Source organism: Hemitrygon akajei, chromosome 6 (genome assembly GCF_048418815.1).
Source record: "Hemitrygon akajei chromosome 6, sHemAka1.3, whole genome shotgun sequence".
Classification (NCBI taxonomy): Eukaryota; Metazoa; Chordata; class Chondrichthyes; order Myliobatiformes; family Dasyatidae; genus Hemitrygon; species Hemitrygon akajei.
Genome location: NC_133129.1, coordinates 12,255,232 through 12,266,672, shown reverse-complemented (window position 1 = coordinate 12,266,672; position 11,441 = coordinate 12,255,232). Strand labels below are relative to the sequence as shown.

At 45.5% G+C, this 11,441-nt stretch overlaps 1 protein-coding gene across 2 annotated transcripts in view; it reads left to right on the top strand.

The window, feature by feature from the left end:
• Window positions 1–257: 257 nt before the first annotated feature.
• The window catches only part of palld (palladin, cytoskeletal associated protein), a 490,195-nt gene continuing 479,011 nt past the window's right edge, over window positions 258–11,441 (top strand). For both annotated transcript variants that reach the window (XM_073047881.1, XM_073047880.1), the window contains exon 1: window positions 258–491. The gene's annotated coding sequence lies outside the window, so the exon portion shown is untranslated. The remainder of the gene's footprint in view (window positions 492–11,441) is intronic.

Here is an 11,441-nt window from a genome sequence, read left to right as displayed (position 1 = left end):
GTAATCTTAATTAACTCAATGTTAAATTCCTGCTGCCAGGTTGTTGATTACCACGGACGGATTAGATCTGTTGTATCCCTGACCGATTTATTGTCCAATGCAGAAAAGCTTTTTTGTCCTGAAGTTTCAGAGATCCGGCGAACTCCCAGTTTCCAGGCTCCTGAGCGGAGGGAGCCTGCTGTAAGAACTCCTGATACAGGGCATTCCACTGAAACCTGATCCCCGTCTCCAAATATAGACGAGTGCCGGCAGTGACTCCGCGGGCACTCGGCAGATGTTAGCTGCGGTGGGCCGCTCGCTGCGGTCCCCACGGAGGCTCGGTCCGAGAGCAGGCGCCCGCGGAGCGGAGGGGGCGGGGAAGTGTGGACTGGGTGATCCCCGGCGGTCGACGCGAAGGAGGAGGTACACTCCCAGAACCGCTTCCTCCAACTCGCTGACGGGTCTCCGAGCTGCTGGCGGTCAGTACTGCTGCTTCACGTCAAACGGGAGAGGTAATACCCTTTTTAAACCGGATTCGTCCGTCAGCAGTCTGTAAGCCCCGGACTGTAGTGTGGCTGGCTCTATCGGCAGCAGAAAGCGATAGAGCTGTTGGAAAATTTGGGAACTGGGTGTTGGATCCTATTATCGGTTTATTATTGACACATAATAAGTGACTCGTTGAAAAGTTTACGTACAGTCTAGACAGATTATTCCATGTATTATTACTTGGAGGTAGTACAATGGAAAAGAGGTTACAGAATACAGTGTTTCAGTAAGTACAGTGCAGGCGGACAAATAAAATGCCAAGGGCCGAATCGAGGTAGACCGAGAGATCAAGAGTTCATCGTTCAGAGTGTGAGAGGTACGTTCCATAATCTGGTAACAGCCGGGTTAGAAACTGCCTTTGAGCCTGGCGGCTCGTGGTCTCAGGCGTTTGTATGTTCTGGGAGAGGGGAGAGGAGAGAATGACCGGGGAGGGGGTCTTCGATGATCTTGGCTACTTTGACGAAGGAGCGGGAAGTGTAGATGGAGTGCAGGTCGGTTTGCGTGATGGACTGGGCTGTGTGACATCTCCCTGCCGTTTCTTGCGGTCTTGGGGCAGAACAGTTGCCATTACAAGCCGTAACGCAACTGGGATTCAAAGGTTACGGAGAGAAGACAGGGGAATGGGGTTGAGAGGGATAATAAATCAGCTATGATAGAATGGCGAGCAGACTCAACGGGCCGAATGGCCTACTTTGCTCCTATATCTTATGGTCTTAAAAATGGTATAACCGATTGAAGCAAACCTTCAGGGACTCGAGAAACTGCAGATGCTGGAATCTGGAGCAACACGCCGTCCCGAGACATCCTGAGCCGCAATTTGAGGTTTTGACACGAAATCTCGATAGTTTACATTGTCCCTCAACCCCCTCCGATGCTGCTCGACCCGCTGAGTTCATGCAGCAATTTGATTGTTGTTAAAATCTTAGCTTTGTTGGAGTGAAAAGTTGGCGAATGACTGTGTGGTCCCAAATCTATACTTGGCTCAGGGTACAGAGAGGTCCCGGTTCAATGACAGGGAACTTTCATTTCCTTTGTGTTTCTGATTGTAATTTACTTTTTTTTGGTTTTCGCTGCCTGAAAGCTGATTCAAGGGGAATTTACAAGAAGGGGCATAAACCACGAAAGGGGGTGATTTGCCAGCATCAGGCTTAGTGGGGCTAAATGGGGAAATTCTATATTGCAACCAACAATCTGCCGGAGGGTCCAAGCGACGGCTGCAGCCAGCGCATCACAGCAAAGCCCTGCCCACCACTGAGTGAGTATTACAAGCAGCATCCATCATCAAAGACCCTCACCACCCAGGTGATTCCCTCTTCTTGCTGCTACCATCGGGAGGGAGGTACAGGAGCCTTAGGTCCCACATCAGAACAGTTATTGCTCTATAACCATCAGGCTCCTGACCAGCGTGGATAACTCCACTCACTCCAACCTACAGTCTTGGTGTTAAGGACTCCGTAACTTGTGTTCTTAGTATTATTTAATCATATTTTATGTGCATGATTTGTTTTCTTTTCCATATTAGTATTTGTCAGTATTTATTTATGTATACTTTCTCACAATTGCATTTCATTATTTTCCTTCCATTATGGCTGATCCATTTTCCCTCTCAACCCCAGTCTCCTGTTTTCTGCCCTTAACCTTTGATGCCCTGACTAATCAAGAACCTATCTACCTTCACTTTAAATATACCCAATGACTTGGCCTCCACAGCCGTCTGTGGCTTTGAATTCCCCAGATTCACCAACATCTGGCTAAAGTAATTCCTCTTCAGTTTGGTTCTAAAGTGACGTCATTGTGTTCTGATGCTGTGCCCACTGGTCCTAGACTCCTCACTCCCACACCACCGCCAGCAGTTATTACTCTTTAACCACCAGGCTCCTGCACCAGAATGGTTAACTTCACTAACTCATCCCAACACTGAACTGACTCCACAACCCATGGACCCACTTTCAAGGACACTGAAACTCACATTCCCAATATTATTTATTTACTTATTTGTCTCCTTTTGCATAATTGATTGCTTGTTGGTATTTTAATTTAATTTAAATTTAATTTTAACATTTTAGTTTAGAAATACAGCACAGTAACAGACCCTTCTGGCCAAATGAGCCCATGCTGCCCAATTGCATCCATGTGACTAATTAACCTACTAACTTGTACATCTTTGGATTGTGGGAGGAAACTTATGCAGTCAGAGGGAGTATGTGCAAACTCTTTCAGACAGTGATGGGGATTGAAACCCGGTTGCTGGTGCTGTAAATGTGTTACGTTAACCACTGCGCTACCGTGCCACCCAATAAACAGAAAGTAGCTGAGAGCACATCTGTATGTAATTGCACTGGAGGCAGTTTGGAGAAGGTTGAATCTAGACATGAAAGGGTTAACTTACAAAGGAAAGACTGAATGTATAACACTTTGGAGGTGACTTTATTGAGAAGGACTGACAGGGCAGAGCTGAAAAACCTCCAAGCAAGAAACTAGAAACCCGGGGTAGGGGGGGTGTTGCCAGAATGAGGGGCCATGTGTGTAAGATGGAGATGAAAAATTCAAAGTTAAATTGTTAAATTACATATATACTACCCTGAATTTTATTTTCTTCACAGTGGTACAATGTAGAATATGAAAATCTACACACAAAGGCAGACAACCAAAGTGCAAAAGACAAACTGCAAATACAAAATAATTATAATAAAAACAAATAACTAATAAATAATATTGAGAACATGAGCTATAGAGTCCTTGAAAGTGAATCCATAGGTTGTGAGAACAGTTTAGTGTTGGGGTGAGTGAAGCTATCCACACTGGTTCAGGAGCCTGATGGTTTAGAGTAATAACTGTTCCTGAACCTGGTGGTATGCAGTTCCTTCTCATGTGGTGTAGGGAACATTTGGAACTTTTTACCTCAGGTAGTGTCGTTGTTGAATAGCAATAGTGTGATGGTTTGAGTCGAGTATGATGTTCTCCTGAACAGTTGTCTCCACGTTGTTAGGATGAATTCCCTGAATGGAGAGTGTCTGTGCGCGACTTTGTTTAACATGAGGAGTCTGATGCATGAGCAGCCACCACATGGTGCTTGTACGGTCAGGATCCAGTGGCTTTAAATGCAAGACTGGGGAGCCTTCACGGCTGCAGCCTTCCTCCACTTTCTCATTGTAATGAGACATCATCTCCTGCCAGCTCCACCGCTGAGGTCTTGGTTGGATTGCTCTTTGTCTGGAACCTCTCTCTTGACCTTGCCATGGGTGACTCCACCAGGAACAAAGCACTAGATGGCTAAAATCCAGACAGCATTGCTCACAGGATATCAGGAACTCACAATCCTCTCCATCTTGGAGAAGGGTCATTGAACATATTCAACACAAAGATTAAAACTACACAGAAGTTAAGTGAGAAGTAGAAAGTGGCCAGATCTGGATCATGCACGATCATATTGACTGATGGAGCAGCTTTAAGGGGCTAACACCAGACACTGGAAAGACTTGGCATCCATGAAAAAGAAACAGTAAATGTTTCTGGTCTGCAACCCTTCATCAGAACGCAAGGGGCTGAATCACTGTCTCTTGTCCTATGTCACCATCCTATGTAAAGGGAAAAATAGTCTTGTCTTATTCTAGAAGTTGCCAAGTGTTAAAATACTCAATGGCCACTTAATCATGTACACCTGCTTGTTAATGCCATTATCTAATCAGCCAATCATGTGGCAGCAACTGAATGCATAAAAGCATGCAGACATGGTCAAGAGCTTCAGTTGTTATTCAGGCCAAAAATTAGAATGGGGAAGAAATGTGATCCAAGTGACTAATCATGGAATGATTGTTGGTTTGTGCATCTCTGGAACTGCTGATCTCCTGGGATTTTCACACACAGGTCCTTAGAGTTTACAGATTTAGGTGTGAAAAAGATACACTGAGCAGCAGCTCTGTGGGCAAAAGCACCAAAGCACCTTGTTAATGAAAGAGGTCAGAGAAGAATGGTCAGACTGATTCTAGCTGACAGGAAAGTGACAGCAACTCAAATAGCCACATGTTACAACAGTGGTGCGCTGAATGCACAGCACCTCAAACCTTAAGTGGATGGGCTACAGCAGCAGGTGATCACAAACATAGACTCAGTGGTCATTTCACTAGGTATAGGCAGTATCTCATAACTTGGCCACTAAGTGAAGACTGTCATTTTGCCTTCTGGTTCTTGAATGTTGGGTTGAAATCTTTTACCACTATAGCTTGAAAGAGATTGGTAAATTGCTCTGGTTTTCCAGCATCTACAGAATCTCTTGTGTTTATCGTAAATTGGCAAATCGGTTTATTTATTGTCACATGTACAGAGGTTCTCTGCAAAACTTAGTGAAATGATAAATTAGTTTTGCATGCCATCCATACCGATCTTCTCATCACATCAGTACATTGAGGTAGTACAAGAAAAAACAATAGCAGAATAAAGAATAAAAATGTCACAGTGTGACAAGGAAGTGCAGTGGAAGCAGACGATAAGGTACAAGGTAGATTGTGAGGTCAAGATTCCATTTTATCCTATCTTATAATAGGGGACCATTCAATAACCTGCTGCAATTGGGCAGGAGGTACAGGAGCCTTAGGTCCTACACCACAAGGTTTTTCAACAGTTATTACCCTACAACCATCCAGGCTCCTAAATCAAAGTGGACAACTTCGCCCACCCCAACTCTGAACTGATTTCACAACTTTCAGACTCACTTTCAAGGACCCTTCACGTCATGGTCTCAGTATTATTTATTTATTAGCATTATATTTTTGTATTTGACCTGTGGCTCTGACATCAATTGCTATGAAGTGCTTCGAGTGATTGGTTACGGCACACATCAACCATAGCCTACCGGTCAACCTTGACACTTTGCAATTTGCCTACCAGAGCAACAGGGTCAACGGCAGATGCATCTCTCTGGCACTACATTCCTCCTTAGAACACCTGGAGAATAGACTCATATGTAAGGCTCCTTTTCATTGACTACAGTTCTGTCTTTAGTACCATCATTCCAAATAAACTGATTCCTAAGCTCCGGAACCTGGGTCTTAGCACTCAGATCTGCAGCTGAATCTTCAACTTCCTCACAGACAGGACCCAGGCTGTAAAAATAGGGGACAAGCTCTCCTCTACAATCACTCTGAGCACTGGTGCCCCACAAGACTGTTTACTCAGCCCCCTGCTGTACTCACTGTACACCCATGATTGTGTTGCCAAGTTTCCATCGAACTCAATATATAAGTTTGCTGATGATACCACAATTGTAGGCCATATCTTGGGTAATGATGAGTCAGAGTACAGAGAGGAAATTAAGAACCTGGTGGCATGGTGTGAAGACAATAACCTATCCCTCAACGTCAGCAAGACAAAGGAATTGGTTGTTGATTTCAGAAGGAGTAGCGGACCACACGACCCCATCTACATCGGTTGTGCGCAGGTGGAAAGGGTCAAAAGCTTTAAGTTCCTCGGTGTGAATATCACAAATGACATGACTTGGTCTAACCAAGCAGAGTCCACTGCCAAGAAGGCCCACCAGCACCTTTACTTCCTGAGAAAGCTGAAGAAATCTGGCCTGTCCTCTAAAACCCTCACTAATTTTTATAGATGCACTGTAGAAAGCATTCTTCTAGGGTGCATCACAATCTGGTATGGAAGTTGTCCTGTCCAAGACCGGAAGAAGCTGCAGAAGGTAGTGAACATAGACCAGCACATCACACAAACCAATCTTCCATCCTTGAACTCACTTTACACCACACGCTGTTGGAGCAGTGCTGCCAGGGTAATCAAGGACACAACCCACCCAGCCAACACACTTTTTGTCCCTCTTCCCTCCGGGAGAAGGTTCAGGAGCTTGAAGATTCGTACGGCCAGATTTGGGAACAGCTTCTTTCCAACTGTGATAAGACTGCTGAATGGATCTTGACTCGGATCTGGGCCGTACCTTCCAGATATCCGGACCTGACTTGCACTATCTTACTTTCCCTTTTCTATTTTCTAATAATGATTTATAATTTAAATTTTTATTTACTTGGATTTGTACTTCAGGGAGCATGAAGCGCAGAATCAAATATCGCTGTGATGATTGTACGCTCTAGTATCAATTGTTTGGTGACAATAAAGTAAGTAAGTATTTGCACCGTTTGCCTTTTGCACATTGATTGCCTGTTTTTGTGCATAGCTTTCATTGATTCTATTGTATTTCCCTGTTCTACTGTGAATGCTTGCAAGAAAATGAATCTCCAGGTAGTATATTGTGATATACATGTACTTTGATAATAAATTTACTTTGAATTTTGAACATTAGGATAGAAGCTGTCCTTGAGCCCGGTGGAAGGTCCTTTCATGCTTTTGTAACTTCTGCCCGATGGGAGGGGAGCGAAGAGAGAATGTGCAGATTTGGTAGGGTCTTTGATTGTGATGGTTGATGTACTGGCAGCAAGAAGCGTAGACAGAGTCCAAGGAGGGAAAGCTGTTTTCCCTGATGTGCTGAACTTTGTGAACAACTCTGCAGTTTCTTGTGGCCTAGGACAGAGCAACACACATCTGGATAGGGAGCTTTATATGTTTGTATTTCTATGGTTTTATAATTTAGTGCAATGCTGGATGAACTGAGTAGGTCAGGCAGCATCAATGGGAAAAAATAAGAGTAAAAAGGTGATGTTTCAGGCCGAGATGCTTCTTCAGGACTGGAAAGGGGAAGATGCCTGAATAAAAAGGTGGGGAAGGGAAAGAAGCTAGCTGGAAGGCAATAGGTGAAGCTAGATGGGTGGGAAAGAACAAGGGGAGGAGGAAAAAAAAGGAAGGTGGAAGGGACTCAGGGGAAATCATAGGCAGGTGAGAAGTAGTAAAAGGTCAGTGTGGGGAACAAAGGAAGGGTAGGGGGAAAGTTTGGTCACCAAAAGAAGAAATTGATATTCAGGCCATCAGACTGGAGGTACCCAGATGGAATACAAGACGTTGCTCCTCCAGCTGGAGAGTGGCCTCATTATTATTCAGTGTTCATGCAAATGTTCCCCCAGTTCTCAGTCAATTCCAATTGGACTGTGTGATGGTGGGGAAATCATTCTCTCATACTATACCGCTGGAGGAACTCGGCAGGACAGGCAGCATCCATGGAGAGGAATACCTTTATCAGGATGGGAAAAGAAGCCAGACTAAGAAGGTGGGTGGAGGGGAAGGAGAACAAGCTGGCAGGTGATAGGCAAGACCAGGTGAGAGGGAACATGGGGGGAGGGAGGATGAATCAGGGAGGTGACAGGTGGAAGAGATAAAGGGCTGAAGAAGAAGGAAGAAGAGAGGGGAGGACCGTGGACCATGGGGGGGGGGGGTGGGGGGGAGGAACCTAGAGGGATTTGACAGGCAGGTGAGAAGAGAAGGGCTGAGAGGGTAACCAGAATGGGGAATGTAAAAAGAGAGATGAAGGGAGGGGGAATTTATCAAAAGTTAGAGAAATCAATATTCATGCCATCAGTTTGGAGGCTACCCAGACAAAACATGAGGTGTTGCTCTCCTACCTTGAATTTGGCCTCATCTTGGCAGTAGAGAAGTGGACACAGTTCAGCACATCAAGGACTGAAATGTCAGAATGGGAATGGCAAGTTGTATTGAAATTGCTGGCCACTGGGTGATCCTACTGTTTGCTGTGGACAGGATGAAGGTGCTTGTCAAAGTGGTCCCCAGATCTGTGTTGGGTCATACCAGTGGAGAAGAGCCCACACTGGGAGCACCATTTAGAATAGATGACACCAACAGACTCAGAGGTGAGGTGTTGCCTCACCTGGAGGGACTGTTTGGGGCCATGACTGGTGGTGAGGGAGGAGGAGAAGGGGCAGGTGTAGCACTTGTTCCATTTCCAGGGGTAAGTGCTGGGAGGGAGGGATGAGTGGACAAGGGAGTCAGGGTAGAGAGTGATCCTTACAGAAAGTGAGAGGGAGTGGGGGTAGGAAAAGGTGTGATTAGCCATAAGGATGATACCGGAGAAGGTAGGGGTGAGGGGAATGAACAACCTGTATTATTTCTGGTGTTTGTTACCTAGCAACTGCACAAGACATAGGAGCAGAGTTAGGCCATTGAAACTCCCCTCAAATCTGATTCAAGAAGTGCAGACGCCGGGGGAGGACAAGGCTGTGCCCAGAGTGGCTCAGCTCTAGAGCCTCTACCTTACAGTTCCAGCAACCTCAGTTCAGTCCGGACCTCTGGTGCTGTTGGTGTGGAAACTGTATGTTCTCCTTTATGATTTGTGTGGGTCTGTATCCTGTGCTCCCAAGTGCAGTTGCTTCTACATCATTGAGACCAGACACAGATACGGAACCACTTTGTCAAGCATCTTCTCTCCATCTGCAACAGGCAGGATTTCCCAGTGGCCAATTATTTTAATTCCACTCCCCATTCCCACTCCATGGCCTCCTCCACTCCCACTCTCAGATTGGAGGAGCAAAGCCTCATATTCCGTGCGGTTAGCCTCCAACCTGACAGCATGAACATCGATTTCTCCAACTTATGATAATTTTCTCCCCCTCCCCTCTTCTCTCCAACCCCCCACCATTTTGGATCCACTCTTGCCCTTCCTCTTCTCCTCACCTGCTTCCATGGTCCACTCTCTACTCTTATCAGAGTCCTCCTTCTTCAGCCCTTCACCTTTTCCACCCATCACCTTCCAGCTTCTAACTTCATCTACCCTCACCACCCACTCACCTTCTCCCTCACCTGGTCTCATCTATCACCTGCCAACTTGTACTTCTTCCCTTCCTTTTCCTCCGCTCCACTCCACCTCTTAATCTGGCTTCTTCCCCCTTCCTTTCCATTCCTGAAGAAGGTTCACAGCCTGAAATATTGGCCATTTAGTTCTTTCCATAGATGCTGCCTGACCTGCTGAGTTCCTCCAGCATTTTGTATGAGATTCCCAGCATTTGCAGAACCTCTTGTGTTTCCCCTGGATGTTCCTGTTCCTTGCGACATCCCAAGAGTATGTGACTTGGTAGCTTAATTGGCCAGTGTAAGTTTCTCCTGGTGAGTAAGTAAATTGTGGAGTTTCGTTGGGGGAGGGAATAAAATGCAGTCAGTGTGAATGGGCACTTGATGGTCAACCTGGAGAGGTTAGAGGCAAAAGTTAGTTTTGGGATTGTCCAAGCAACACATACAAAATGCTGGAGGAACTCAACAGGCCAGGTAGCATTTATGGAAAAGCGTAAACAGTCAACATTTTTGATGAAGCGTCTCAACTCAGAATGGCAACTGTTTACTCTTTTCCATATTTGCCACCAGACCTGCTGAGTTCCTCCAGCATTTTGTGTGTGTTCCTTGGACTTCTAGCATCTGCTGACTTTATCATTTTTGGAATTGTCCAGTTGTCCGAGACATAAAATGAAGGTTTTGAAATTACGTCCTTAGAAGTTCAGTAATGGATGCTGTTCCTAGGCCATTGGCATGAAGTTCAGAATGATAAATGCTAATTGAATCGTCTATTTTGTGCCTTTACATGTCCCCACTGTACTTTATCAGGGCTTAACATCAGTGACCATAGGGAACATGCACGCAGGTCAGTGATTTTGCTGAGTGACTGGGTGATGTCAGAGTTATTTCTAAGTCACTAGTCCAGAGCTGAAATAGCCATGATTTGTACTGGCTTGCTGAAGAAGTTCCCCTTGGGTACAAGGCTCTGCAAGCTACTAAATTAGAAGGAGCTGGCAGTGGTCTAAAAATTACTGTGCCTGCGAATAACAAAAGTAACACAAGTCACTGGAGTGTGATGCTGTTAGAGCTTAAAACATACTGTAGGAGCAGAATTAGGCTACTCAGCCCATAGAGTCTGCTCTGCCACTCCATCCCAGCTGATTTATTACCCCTCTCAAACCTAACCCTTTGACCCACACTGCCTAGCAAGTTCCTGATTTAATCCTAGCTTAATCACCAGGCAGTTTTACAATGACCAATTAACTTGCTAACCGGTACATCTTTAGATTGTGGGAGGAAACCCACGCGGTCACAGATAAATGTACAAGCTCCATGTGGGCAGCAGCAGGAATTGAACCTGGGTCACTGGTACTGTAAAGTGTTGTGTTACCGTGCTGCCCCATAACCTTTGATGACCTTACTAATCAAGAACCTATCAACCTCCACTTTAAGTATACCCAAAGACAAGGCCTCCAAGGTCAACTGTAGCAATGAATTCCACAGATTCACCACCCTCTGCCTAAAGAAATCCCTCCACATCTCTGTTCTAAAGGGACATACTTCTATTCTGACGCTATGCCCTCTGGTCCTAGACTCCATTGACTGTGCTGATGATCTGGTGTTGTGAGTTCAAGTCTACCAGCATCAGCCAGCAAGTTAATCAGTTGCTATTTAAGACCCCCCCCCCCCCCCACCCAATTCAGCCATGTCCACATGGTCCAGATATGGAATGAGCTCCCAGAGGAAGTGGTTAAGGAAGGTACAATTACAGTATTTAGAATATACAACATAGAACATGGGCCCTCTGCCTGCGATGTTGTGCCAGAGGAGAGGTTAATACCCTGACACAGTGGTGCCAAGATAACAACCTCTCCCTCAATGTCCAAAAAAACAAAAGAGCTGATTGTGAATTACAGGAACAGAGACAGGCTCAGCCCATCAATGGATCTGTAGTTGAGAGGGCGAGTAGTTTCAAGTTCCTCGGTATACACAACACTGAAGATCTCACCTGGACTGTACATGTCGGGTTTGTGGCAAATAAAAAGCACAACATCTCTTCCACCTCAGGTGACTGAAGAAGTTCAGCATGAGCCCCCAAATCACCAAGACCTCCTAAAGGGGCACCATTGAGAGCATCCTGACTGGTTGTATCACCACTGGTATAGGAAAGGCATCAATCTAATGCGATAGAGCCATAACGCAAAGATTTTTACTCCCTCACGTTGTGGGATGGGTATAAGATT